Source organism: Phlebotomus papatasi, chromosome 2 (genome assembly GCF_024763615.1).
Source record: "Phlebotomus papatasi isolate M1 chromosome 2, Ppap_2.1, whole genome shotgun sequence".
Lineage (NCBI taxonomy): Eukaryota > Metazoa > Arthropoda > Insecta > Diptera > Psychodidae > Phlebotomus > Phlebotomus papatasi.
Genome location: NC_077223.1, coordinates 2,440,561 through 2,454,245, shown reverse-complemented (window position 1 = coordinate 2,454,245; position 13,685 = coordinate 2,440,561). Strand labels below are relative to the sequence as shown.

The 13,685-nt window shown below is 33.1% G+C and overlaps 1 protein-coding gene across 2 annotated transcripts in view; it reads left to right on the top strand.

Annotated features, from left to right (window-relative positions):
* The window catches only part of LOC129802155 (uncharacterized), a 123,804-nt gene that overhangs the window by 69,797 nt on the left and 40,322 nt on the right, over positions 1–13,685 (top strand). The gene's annotated exons all lie outside the window — the stretch shown is intronic.

Genomic DNA, 13,685 nt, shown 5'->3' with positions numbered 1-13,685 from the left:
CTTGGATCTTGTAGTGAATGGCGTGCTGAATTGTTGAAAACTGCCATGGTAAATTGCATTTTTTCCCAAACTGTGAATAATTTGTGAAATATAAACAAATTGTTTGCATAAAGGAGAGTGCAATTTATTTCACTACTTCAACTCGGCAGAGAGAACAATATAATCCACCCATTTTTTTTGACGATTATGAGATCTATAGAGTCTAGAGGCGAACCACTTCCAGATATCAGTGAGGAATTTTAAGGGGCCCTCACATAAGTTAATCATAGGATCATTGATATTATATTTATGTACCGTCGTTGCGGGTGACTTTTTCAACTTTACCCTCTAAAAGTGGATAGTTAAAGTGAAAAGAGGGGGATGAATGGGTAAAATTATTTGTATTTAGTTGTTAATGAATTTTGTGCCACCAGCATTAATTTTATAAAATTTTATTATATTAAAAAAATCAAGAAAAAGGCTTGCACTTGGTATAAGGTGCGGGTGACCTTGGACTTCTTAATAAATGCTAAAATCAAAAACTTCTGAAATAAACGACAATGACGATCTTCACATCCAAGGGTAAGATGCACGAGATCTTCAAGTTGAGGTAGTCGCCATCTTTATTTGACATTTCTGTCCGCCATTTTAAAAAACTGATTGGGTTGAAATTTTAGTATGTAGTAGCTGATGTCAAGACCTTTTCATAACGTATCTACGTTCCCGTGTACGTTAAGCATTTACCTAGATATAGCGGATCAGAGGATCAAAGTTTAAAATTTTGAAATATTCATATTTTGGCTGTCTTTATTTTCTAGTCCTGAATTTTAAAACCTAAACGAAATGCCTCAGTAACCATTAAAAATGGTTGAGGCTTTTATTTTATATATTTATTTACTATTACATAATTTAAAAAAAAATAAATGAAAAGTGCATTAATTTATTTTTTTTATTTCTTCATCTTTGCAAAAACAGTTTTTCAAATACTCAAATAATACGCTGATATAAACAAAAACATTACTTTTCTTTTTGATTGTTTGTTAGATTTCATCGCCTAACGACAGTGCTGTCTTTTTTGTGATGGTTTCGATAAAAGAAGCTCCCCGTAGTTGTGTATTCATGAAAGTGTTAAAATTTTAAATTCGAGCCCCTGTATCCAGACAATCGCTTGACGTAGTTTGGATTTTATATACGTTCTGAAAAGGCCTTGACATCAGCTAGAACATACTAAAATTTCAGCTCAATCGGACGACATTTTTGTTTTGACAGTTATTCAAAATGGTGGACAGAAACGTCAAATCAAGATGGCGATCATACCATCTTGTAGATCTCGGTCATTTTATCTTAAGTTCCCAAAAAATTGTATAAGTTTCAAATCATGCATTCTTACGAAGATAATAGTGAAAAAAAGTATTTTAATAAAAATAATGAACAAAATCGAAGTGGATTATTCTAGCCAGATAAATTTAGAAAATATTTTGGGCGATTTACTACTCTGAAACCGCTTTTGGCATTAGACCATCAGATAATTTTTTCACAGAGCCGTTTTTGGCAAAATACCTATATTTGCATTTTATTGACTATTACTGAAACTACGAGTATGCTTTTGAGGATCCTTCTACGTTACTTAGTACACAACATATCCCTGGAAACTTTTCCATGCTTTTTATTATTTTTTTTTTTTACTTTTCCAACTTTTCCATGGAAATAAAATGGACTAAAGAAATTAAATATCTTGGTATGATTTTGGATCCTAAGCTAACGTTCAAAGATCATATTAACTATACTATAAATAAGTCATTAAAGGCACTCAAAATACTTTACCCTTTAATCAATAGAAAATCGAAACTCTCCACTCCCAATAAAAAGTTATTATATATTGCTATTGTACGCAGTATTCTTCTGTACGGTTGTCCCATCTGGGAAGTCTGTGCTAGAACGCACAAAAAGAAGCTTCAAATTATTCAAAATAAATTCTTAAAAATTATTTACAAGAAATCATGGGACTTCTCTACAATCAAACTTCATGAGATTGCCAAAACTCCTCTTTTGCAAAACCAAATTTCTAAGATTAAAGATAACTTTCTTCTGCAATGCAAAACCTCCCACCACTCGATTGTAAGTCAATTAGCACTTTAAACAGTATCATTTGTATAAAATACATATCTGTCTCGCATTAAATCTGTAAGCACCATATTACCTTGTGCTTAATTTATTTTTTCTTAATCTTTTATCTCTTAATACAATTCAAATATTCTTAACAATGTATTAAAGTTGAAGCAAATCAATGATTTGGAACACTTACAATGTAATTATTTTGTAAATGTACAAAAAGTAGCTCAATAAAATATTTTATAATATAATATATCCCTATATACTTTGACACGGTAAACCGGATCGGCGAAGACTATCAATAAGTGCTAGAATTAATGAAAGTCTCACGAACAGCAGAGTGCAAAGTCACCCGCAACGACGGTATCCAATATTTTCTCTATAACGCTGTCGAAATTCAGCAAATCGAAATTCAGATCCCTTTCTTTCTCAAATAATTTACATATGTCTATTCCATTCTTTCGAACAATGAGATAAACATTAGATAGATAGATTCGAAACAATGAGATACACATATTGCAAAACATTTGAGAAAGAAAAGGTAATTTCGATTTCATGAAATTGACTGATCTGAAAGGTGTGCCGAAGTCTTGAAATAGATTTTCGAATTTTTAAAAAAATGATTATACGTAGACTTGTAATTGGAGAAAGGATATTGAACGAGGTTGTATTGCTTTTTTTTTTAGAATAAAGTGAAGACTCAGACACATGTTAACACCCGAAAAATTTCGAAATTCGAACAAGTAATACTTCAATCACCACACGGTCTCAACGAGAATTAGAAATGTCTTTTATTTGGCTTTCGAAAAAAATTTTCGAATATCTTTATTCTTGAGGAAAATCCGGTTGTAAGCGTTCGGATTAAACTTTTTTTCCGAATCTGAAACTTAGTTATGACTAAAAATGTATTCCGAATTCCGATAGGTGTTATTAACAATCGAAAAAGCCAGTAAGCGTCGGGGAAAGAAGGGAGCAGCTTAGTAAATTTTGAATAAGGATTGGAGTCTTAAGCCAAAAGCTTCAGGAAAACTCAGAATTTTCTAAACTACCTCCTTCTTCCCTGACTCCAACCAATCTTTTTATTCATTACTTGCAATTGACGCTGACTTACTTACAGACCTCTCTGCAGAACTTCAGAATTTCTGAATCAATAAGTCGTTACTTCATACTGAATATTATAATTTTTACCAAATTTATTGTGAGAGTTTAAAATCTGTAGGTTGAATTTGAAGTTATTACTCATTCGATTAAATATAGTTGAGATCTTAAAATTATTTTGAGTTTTGAAGCCCTACCAAAATACATTTCGTTCGTATACTTTGAAGTAGCTTTTGCCCTAAGCTTTTTGAAAGTCAAAAATTTCAGTAATTTTGGAAGGATTTTGTAAAACCGAGTGGAATAAATATAGGTTCATTTAGTAGATTATTCCGTATAAATTCGACAGGGTAAAATCAATCAACAAAATATAAAAAAACGAGTCCTGAAAAAAATCTCGAACGTAAAAATCCTGAAAATCAAAATCATGAATTGGCTAAAATCTCGAATGCGCCACAATCCAGAATAAGTCAAGATCCTGAATGGTCAAAAGCACGTAATGTTCAGCGTATGATTCCACCGAAAAAATGTCCTTATGACAAGTTGTTGGATTTTTAGGATATTCGAGATTTTGACCATTCGGTATTTCGACCCATTCGAAGGTTTTAATCATTTCGATATTTAGACTTATTCGGAATTTTGACTTGCCGATATTTTGGCTCATTCGAGATTTTGACTTTTTGAGATTTTAGCCCATTCAGGATCTTGGCTTTTCAGTATTTTAGCTTTTCGGGATTTCGGCTTTTCGGTATTTTGGTTCAGTCATTATTTTGGCTGATTCTGGATTTTGGCTTTTCGAAATTTTTGTCCATTTAGTATTTTCGCTTTTTGGTTTTGCGTACCATTTGGGATCTTGATTTTTCGGGACTTCTGCTCATTCGGTATTTTGGATTTTCGGGATTTTCATCCACTTGAGATTTCGCCTTTTTGGTATTCTGACTTCTCAGTATTTTGACTGATTCAGGATTTTGACTTTTCAGGATTTCAGGTCATTCGGTATTTTGTCTCTTTGGTATTCTGGCCACTTTGGAATTCTGGCTTTTTGGTATTTTAGATTTTAGGAATTTTGACTTTTTTCAATTTTGGCTCATAAAATTTCAGTTTTTTTTTTGGGTTTTTGGAATGTTGCTTTCCGGATTTTGACAACCACTGAAAGAAATAACGCAAAAGAGACACTTAGCAGAACGCTCAAGCCAAATGAATTCCTACAATTTCGAACGTTCAACAAAGTGTTATTCACTTAGCCACATGTTTTTAGATATTTTATCAAGTACCTTTTATTTTTGAGAGATTTAAACTTTGCTCGATATGCTGAGGATTTTAGTGGATTTTATGACATTTTTACGTCACTTATCTGCGATAGAATGGATTTTTATGGAAGTTAAATGTTTGAGAAAAGCTATGTATGATAGTAAACGAGATGATCCATTGATTTTTCCGGTTCATTTTATTTTTGAAGCTTTCCAAGAGAACGTTCATAAAGTGTAAGTTTCGAATGTACGATGAGAAGTGGAAATGCATCGCTAAGAATTGCCAAACCCCTCTTTTCTTGATATGATTTATTTCCATTCAGACAAATTGCTTCCACAAGAAATTCAATAAAATCCCCATTCATTCTGTCTCTGGAGAATGTTTTTTTTTCACGATTGCCCAGCGTATCCTCGTGGCAATCTTAAGGATATGAGAATATTTCTCAGAATGTCTCCATCACATCTAAATAAATTTTGCGTGCTTCAGCGCCACGATGGCAATCTCAAATTGAAATTGTCTCTCTTGATATCTCGGTTTCTATTCTTCTATTTTTGCCACAAAATTCCTTTGCTTTTTTTCACTCCTTTCTGCGATAGAATAATGAAGTTCGATGTGTGTGTTGTCACTAACTTTTATGTTTATCAAGGCGAAATGGAATGTTTTCCTTTTTTTTCTGCTTCTCTTTCGGAGGAAAATGAATTGATAAAAGAGGCACAAGGATGAGTTTTATTGTGAGTGGTTCTGTCGGGAAAAATAAATGTCTGTGACGTAAGAAGGCGAGATAACCCCTGGATTTTGGTTAAAATCATTAAATTTTATGCGCAAGTTATATATCGAATTTCCCCGGGAATTTTTCGTCTCATTCAATGGATGGGGTCTGTTTTATGGAGAAAAAATATACTCAGCTTTTCCTTGTTTATTCACCTGTTTTACCCTGTCCTCACACTCACTTTATTCAATTACATTTACTTCCTCTTCGTCCTTTTCATATTTACGCATTTTAGAGTCTTTAACAAACATTGATTACTGTAATTTCAGACGCATCTTCTTCCGGTGTTTATTTTGCACAGGATATTCTCATTTTCAATTATGAATATGTAATTGTTAAACTGAAAATCCAATTAGACACCCTTCATTGCTAAAGTGCTAAGCACAATTGCTTTTGTCTTGTTAACATCGAAGTTTCAATATTACAAAGGCGTATGCCGATTTTAGTAAATTTTGAGATTAATTGTGTCGAATTCCGAAATCCCGAATGAGTCAGAATACCGAAAAGCCAAAATTCCAAATGGACCATAAATCTAAAAGCTTAAATACAAATGGACTGAACTCTCGAAAACCCAAAATCCCGAACAAAATCAAAATACGGAAAAGAAAAAAATCTTGAAAACACCCCAATACCGAAAATCCAAAATCCCAAATGAACTGAAATACCGAAAACCAAAATTCCGAATATTCCGAAATCCCAAAAGTTTCAAAAACGCCGAATGTGTCGAAATTCCGAATGGTCAAAGTTATCGAATATCCTTAAAATCCAACACTTCGTGGGGTTAATTTTTCGCTGGAATCATATGCCTGACACCTCTACGTCTAAAGTGTATAAGCGTATAAACTTGTTTATAACCAAATCCGTTATAATCAAATCCGTTGACATCCTGCAAGTTAGGCTTTTGTGAATGATAGTCAAATGACAGTCACATGGTAGTCATGAAAGTTCCTATGTTCTTTTCCCAAAATACAGAATGTCCCTTTGACCTTTGACCCAAAGATTTGACTTAATTTCGATTTTACGGTATTTTGAGCATTCTGGCTTTCGACCGATTCTGGCTTATTACCTATTCGCGACTTTGATTCGGGATGTTGACCAGCATCGATTCCTTTATGTTTATGTCGGTTCATAACCATTAAGTAATTTATCAACAACCATGAGCCTCAGTGGAGGAGTTGGTAGAGTAGTGTCTCTATGACTGTGAGGTCTCGCGTTCGAAACTCGACAGTTACATATTTTTCAGCAGAAGTGTCGAATTATTCCAGTGAACGGATGAAAAAAGTAATGCCTAATGCATTGACAATGAACCGCCTAAACAAGAAAGGTTGGTACAGAAACGAGTTCGGCATAAAGATATCTATCGATATAAATACACATTCACTGCAACTGATCCAACCAAGGCTGGTCTGCCGCAATATAGAAACGGCACTGTTTGTGTACCTCAGGCATACAGAAGCCGAGATATAGAGCTGGAGGACCGCCTGGGGTTAACGCTTATCGGTTTTCCATTGTTAACAGCACCCACCGGAATTCGGAAAATATTTATAGCAGAGGCGTGCAAGTACCGTTGGAAAACGAATAAACGTTAATTGAAACATGTACGTCCAATGGTCGAAACGCTACCAGAACAAATTTATTTTGACGTTTATCCCTTTCAGGACGAGAGGGTAAAAAATTGGGGGTCAGAAAAAATCGCTTTTTCTAACTTTTTAGAGTAAAACATAACTTTCGAAGACCGTAGGAAAAATTTTGTTTTTGGGTCACCGGTGACTCAATCGTCCTTAAAGGGTTATTCGATTTCAACGGTTCTTGCACATATCTGACTTATAGACATGACTAAGTTTCAGATTCTAAATAAAATATATTTAATCTGAACGCTGACAAGGGGATTTTCCCGATTTTCCTCAAAAATAAAAAGACATTCGAAGATAATTTTCGAAAAACAAATAAAAGGTATTCTAATTCTCGTTTCGACCACGTTGTGATTGAAGTATATCTTGTTCGAATTTCGAAGTTTTTCGGGAGTTAACATGGGGCTGAGTCTTCACTTTATTTAAAAAACAAAAAAAACATAACGGCGTTCAATATTCCTGCCCCAATACAAGTCTACGTATAATCACTTTTTTGAAAATTCTAAATTCAATTTCAGTCCTTAAGCCTACGGCACACCTTTTAGCTCGGTATAATTTCATTAAATCAAAATTCGCATCCACTTCTTTCTCACAAGATTTGAATAAGTATATCCCACTCTTTCGGTCTCAAATTTGTATTCAACTAAACTTAATTTGGTGTGATATTCAGAGGAAGAAGAAGAGTACGAAAGACATACATATGTAAAGCTTTTAAGAAAGAAAGCGATGTGAATTTCGATTTTATGAAATTTTCCTGATCTAAAAAGCGTGCCGGAGTTATAAGCCTCCGGCACACTTTATAAATCGGGACAATTTCATTAAATTGAACTTCTTTTTCTTTTTCAAATGTTTTGCCCATGTCTATTTCACTCTTTCGAAATAAAACGTTCGAAAGAAGATGAAGAGTCGGAAAGGATGGAAAAAGACATGTATAAATTGTTTTAGAAACAAGGGGATCTGAATTTCGATTTCATGAAATTTTCCTGATATAAAAGGTGTGCCAGAGCCATTCGGACATCAATGGACTTTTATGTAAATAGTACAATATATATTTTTAAACAGATATTCTGAGTCAAACTCTGGCTTTCAGCACATTCAATCTATCTTCTTTACTGAATTCTACACACTAGAAGGAATTTTTGTAAAAAATTATGTAAAATTTAAATGTTTCTGCCTACAATGATTGGGAAAATTTTCTTTACAAAAGGATTTTATTTATTTCTTGTGTAAAGGGCTTAAGCTATATCTATTGAAATCGGAAAAGAGTTCGTGACCGGTTGATGAAACTGATCGATTTGATAGGAACAGTTAAGAACAGTCTAGTACAGTCGAGTTCCTCAAATTTGAACGACGGTTGCATTCAAAATGTAAAATATGAGGTTATGGAAAAGAAATTTTGCATGGAGTCTGAATTAGAAATATTTTTCTCTGGTGTTTCCTACATATTGTCGTATTATGCCCAGCGCACAATAATATTTGTTTTGTAAACATGTTTTCAAGATTTCAATTAGAGTGAATGAAATCTAGATCTAGTTATCTCGCTCACTCTCACAGGCAATTTTGAAAACATGTTTACAAACAAAAGTTATTATGCGCTTCGCATTATATTAATTTTCTCAACAAATTCCACCTACTTATCAACAAATTCAATTGATAAAATTCTCTGAAGTTATTTTCCTTAATTTAGGAAAAGTGAATTTTAGATGAATTCTGTTACGTTTTTGAAAATATTGTTCAAATTTGAGGAGTGAGAAATGTCGTCTACACCCCTCAAATGTTCAAATTTGAGGAACTCTACTGTATTGGACGGAAAGGTTGAGGCTACAGTACCGTATTTCCATCATTCTATATGTTTTTTCGACTAAGCGTTGTGTCGTCGCTAAGGAAATTAAGATTAAGATCACGTTACGAGTAGGATTCTCTTTTGGATTGTGTTGCATACACTTCTTTTCTTGAATCCATTACGCATCTCTGAACAGATTTACGAGTAGTAATCATAAAGTCTTTTATGAGGATTATTGAGTATAATAAGCTTCATATCAACGATCCTAAGATTGATTTACGTGAGGTAACGTTACCTAGAACTGATTCGCCTTAAGATATCTTAATCCTCAAAAAAATAGGTGGATTATAATACAGATCTACGGCTACGGCCTAGGTAAATAAATCTCAAATAAGCATTTATGATTAAATGATAAAGCTCTGACTTTAAGATGCCAGTTCTCCGGATTCGAATATACTCCCTCCGTATCCGTAGTACGTACTACTCTATACTCCCTCCGTAAATATGTTCCCAGAAATGTTCTTACCGTTTCAATTAATGTGCTCAATTCCCAGATATAATGCCATATCCTTTTTCACACCATATGTCAGGAAAATTGAGAAATTCTGGAAAATTCCTTATCCTGCTTGAAAATATGAATGGTTCTTGGTGTTGAATGTTGAAATAATTGTGCAAATATCCATGAACATAGTGCAATTTATGATGACAAGGAAGCATTTTGTCGCACTGTGATTCACAACATTTTGCAAAATGCACTAAACCCTGTCATCACGTGTCGACAGGATATGATAAGCCATTTAGATAGTGTGGAATTTTGGCTCACAATTGATACACCCGTCTCCCATGTGCTTTTCGCGCCAATTCAATCTTCATACGGATGTTGAAAATGAAAATGATTCATTTCCCCGTCGAGAATCAGACAAACACATCCCATAGCCCCCCCATTCTTCCGGCAATCTTAGAACTTTTCCTTCCCTTTTCGCGACGATATAGAAAGAATCAAGGTGAAAGATATTGTCTGGAGGAAAAAAATGTTTTTAAAGTCGCTAAAAAGTTTTCTGAATTAAGGTGAGGAGGGGGAAAAAGTTTTTCGGGAAGACTGGTGGAAAAGGCAAAAGAAAATTCGTTTTCTGAGCACATTGGGTGATAAAAATGTTATTTCGCATGAAATGGAAATTGTTATAAAAGATGCATATATTTATTCAGAGGAACATAACAAGAATATTTTCTTGGTTATGGAAGAAGGCAAAAAAAAAGGAATCATTGACTACTGTAAAGTATGTGAAAATACATTAACATGTAACTCCGTCACAGGATATAGTTTATTATATGACATTATGCAGTAGTTGAGACTACAAAAACCCTTTTCACAGCATGACATCCAAACAAAATTTAAATAATAAATATTCTTATTTTTCCTCTTTTATTTTAATGTGGTTTTGAAATGTTTTTTTTTGTGTTTTATTTTTTCAAAACAATTTGCAATTAAAATCTAATGTGAAGAACGATGGAATAATTCACAAATAAAGACGATTTACTCTTACATACCATTCACAGCCGGAGTTTTATTCTCCAATAGTGTCTTAGCTAAAAGGTTATTGGAATTCTATTTCCAGAAAAGTTGTTAATGTTCGAAAAATTCAAACTCATTTGCGAATTTTCAAAATAATTTTTCGTACAAAGCGAAGAAAACTTATGAAGTATCACACTAAGAAACTCTAAAATAATGAAAAAAGCGTCTTTGCTTTGATTTTCCCCACAATTTCGAAATTTGAACACAAAATATATGCATCGGCCACCATGCGGACAAAATGAGAAGCAAAAATGTCTTTTTTGTGCCCTTCGTAACCTATATTTGGATTTTTCAAACTCGCAGCTCTGATTGAAGCAACAAAACCGAAAATAAGTTAAGTAATATTCCTATCAACTTCTAATTATTTTAATGGACTCCTCACACTGTAAAAGCATTTCTTCAGTATATTCCTAAAATTGACAAAAAATGGACAAAGTGTTTACTCATTTTTCGGCATAGAAGCCAAACATTTAGAGATATTGACTCTGGATCCTCGGTAACCCTCAACCTTCTTTCAATGTGGCAACACTCCTTAATTTTTTTTTTTTTTTGCAACAAGGAGAGTTCCAATAGATTAGATTCGAAAATCAAAGAAGAGACAATTGTACTTTCGTTTCTTCCGCGTGGTAGCTGAATTCGAATGCCAAAGTGTTTTGAGTCTCAAGTGTTAACCTTCAATGTGATTTTAGAAAGAAAACAAAGCTACTAGGGGAGACTGAGGCAAAAAGTCACAATATTTTTTATTTATTATGGGGTTCCGTAAATTTAAGATATTCTTAGATGACATTACAATAGGAAATTCCTCTATACCTTTGTAAAACAGCGTTTTCACTACAGTAGAGTTCCTCAAATTTGAACATTTGGGGGGTATAGATGACATTTCTAACTCCTCAAATTTGAACAATATTTTCAAGAACATAACGGAATTCATATGAAATTCATTTTCCCTAAATTAAGATAAATAACTTTGGAGAATATACTAATGTGTTTTATTGTGAAATAAATGGAATTTGTTGCGGAAGTTACTATAATACGATAATATTGAGGAAAGACCAAAGAAAAATGGTTCTACTTTATACTCCAAGCAAAACCTTCTTCACATAACCTTAAATTTTACATTTTGAACTCAACCCTCGTTCAAACTTAAGAAACTCGACTGTAGCTAAAAGAGAAAAAATACTTTTCAAGTTATTTACCAAAGGCTATTTTTGGCAAGAAAATTCTGTTTAACCATTCTGAAAAGGCGAAAATGGCGAATTGGGCGAGATAAATTTGACGAATTACTGTCACTTAAGTAGAGAATAAAAACAAAACAAAAAATAATTGAAAGAAGTGCTTTGTGCTTTTTAAACTAAATACATATCTTATACGGACTTCAGACCTAAGGCTTAGCCATAAGGCTAAACCTCTTTAGATTCTTGTCAGTCGAAAATTTTTGGAAAATTTTGACTTAGAAATGGACTATTAAGGGGAATTAATCTATTTGAATCAGAAGAACAAAATTAATTGGTTGCCATTTAGGATTTTGAGACCTTCGGAAACTAGGCTGAACCTCTAGTCTGAAGTCAGAAAAACTCGACAGAATTTTTATCCTCCGGAGTATACATTCGGCTGTATTTTCTGATTTTTATCACTTTACTCCAAATGGTCATTTTTAATTAAACGATTTCTGGAGGAAAAAGTCTTTGGAAAGTGCTACAACGGATAGTGGCTTCGTATTCAAAGAATCCAAATCATTTAGGAAATATTCAATTTTGGAAAAAAAACTAGGTGAAAACTGATATCTGCTGTAAGAAAGATGTTTCAAAAACAGGGCTAAAAATTTCAATATATTTTTATCTTCTAATTCCTTGTTTGAATTCTAAGAAACATGCAACATTTTTTTTGTCTTAGAAGATATTGAATTTTGAAATTTTCGATTTGTGACATTTTGCCGCAGTCTCCCCTATGCTTTGTTTTCTTTCTATTCTTGTCCCCAGGGGCCCATCAAACCCAATAAAAAGTGAAGCTATTTTTCACTTTTCCTTGTAAAAATTTTGCAGATATTGTACCGCGACTTAAACAAATTTGCTCGTAGTTCTTGTATAATTTTGGCGAACATTATGAAATATCTATTTTTAAATAGCTTTTAATGCACGATTTCAAAATATATCAGACTGATAAGTCAATTCTCTTTAGGAAAAAACTTGCCAATAGTCTTCAGTGGCTCTATGCAAAAATGTATGGAAAAATGAAATGTCGAAAGGCCCCTGCTTGTCCCATTATTATTCTCTCCATACTCACTGAATAAGTTTTGTTCGAAAATTTATTTTAAAAATTCGAAATTGAATTTGATATTAAATTCTTCGAACACCTGCGAATTATGTATAAAAATAGAGTGCTATATACTTTTAGTAGAGGGACTTTTGAAACACTATACTCCAGCCCCCTGTTCTTACCAATTATGCTTTACAGTTTCGGTCAACCAGATTATAAATAGTCATACGTCTGTCAGTGTCAAAATTAAATTAGGTGGGGTAGTTTCACGCATACATTACTTTCAAAAACAAACACTTTTAAATCGAAAAATAATTATTTAAAAATTGTCCTAAATATTTTCGGCTAGTGCATACTCAAGAAAAATTAACAAAAAAAAAGTTTGTATGTGGTTCATACTCGCTTAACAAATAAGTCCTGACAAAAACTCACATTTCAGAAACTGCCCTACACTCCCCTAACTAATTAAAATCAATTAAATTGAATATATAAAATTTAAAATTAGCTTTTGAATAAAAAAGTCATAGTAAAATTATTTAAATAATATTATTTCATATTCCTTTAATATATCTGACCTATTTTGTTCAGGAAATCTAGGAAATGTATGAAGGAATATGTGAAAAAATTGAAATATTCGAAACCATAGTTTGTGCAAATCCTGAAAGCCTACCCCTATAACGACTCAATTCTAAGGCCTGTAGTTTATATAATGCGAAGGATTATTAAATGATAAATCACATTTATATCATAAAAGTTCTTTTCCATTCATAAACATTCCCATTCCCATGTTCATTAGAAAGCTTTTTAATCTCATTCTGCTTGACGTTTCAAAGTTTTATTTTTAGAAATAAATATTTCTATTTAAATAAAATATCATCCCTTTTGTCTTTGTCCAGCGTCAAAGTATTTGTAATATACGATATTGTTCAACTTTTCTCAAATAAGTTTATCAATATCCCGCTCCACCTCAAGTCAATTTCCTATTCCCGGCCTTTCATTCACCTGAAGTTTGATTCTTTTCTTCATGGCGTCACATGGCATCTTTCAGGTCATTTCCTGACGCGGAAAAGGGTGTTATTCTATAAATACAAATATCACGGTGTTCAGAGAGTTGGAGCAAAGAAATTTCTAATGTCACAGCTGAAAGTACAATTTCCGACTGACTTCTGTAATTCGTGGGGGGTATTTTTTCGTCACGGTGACGTCACAAACACGCCTAAATTCAAAATTAACGGT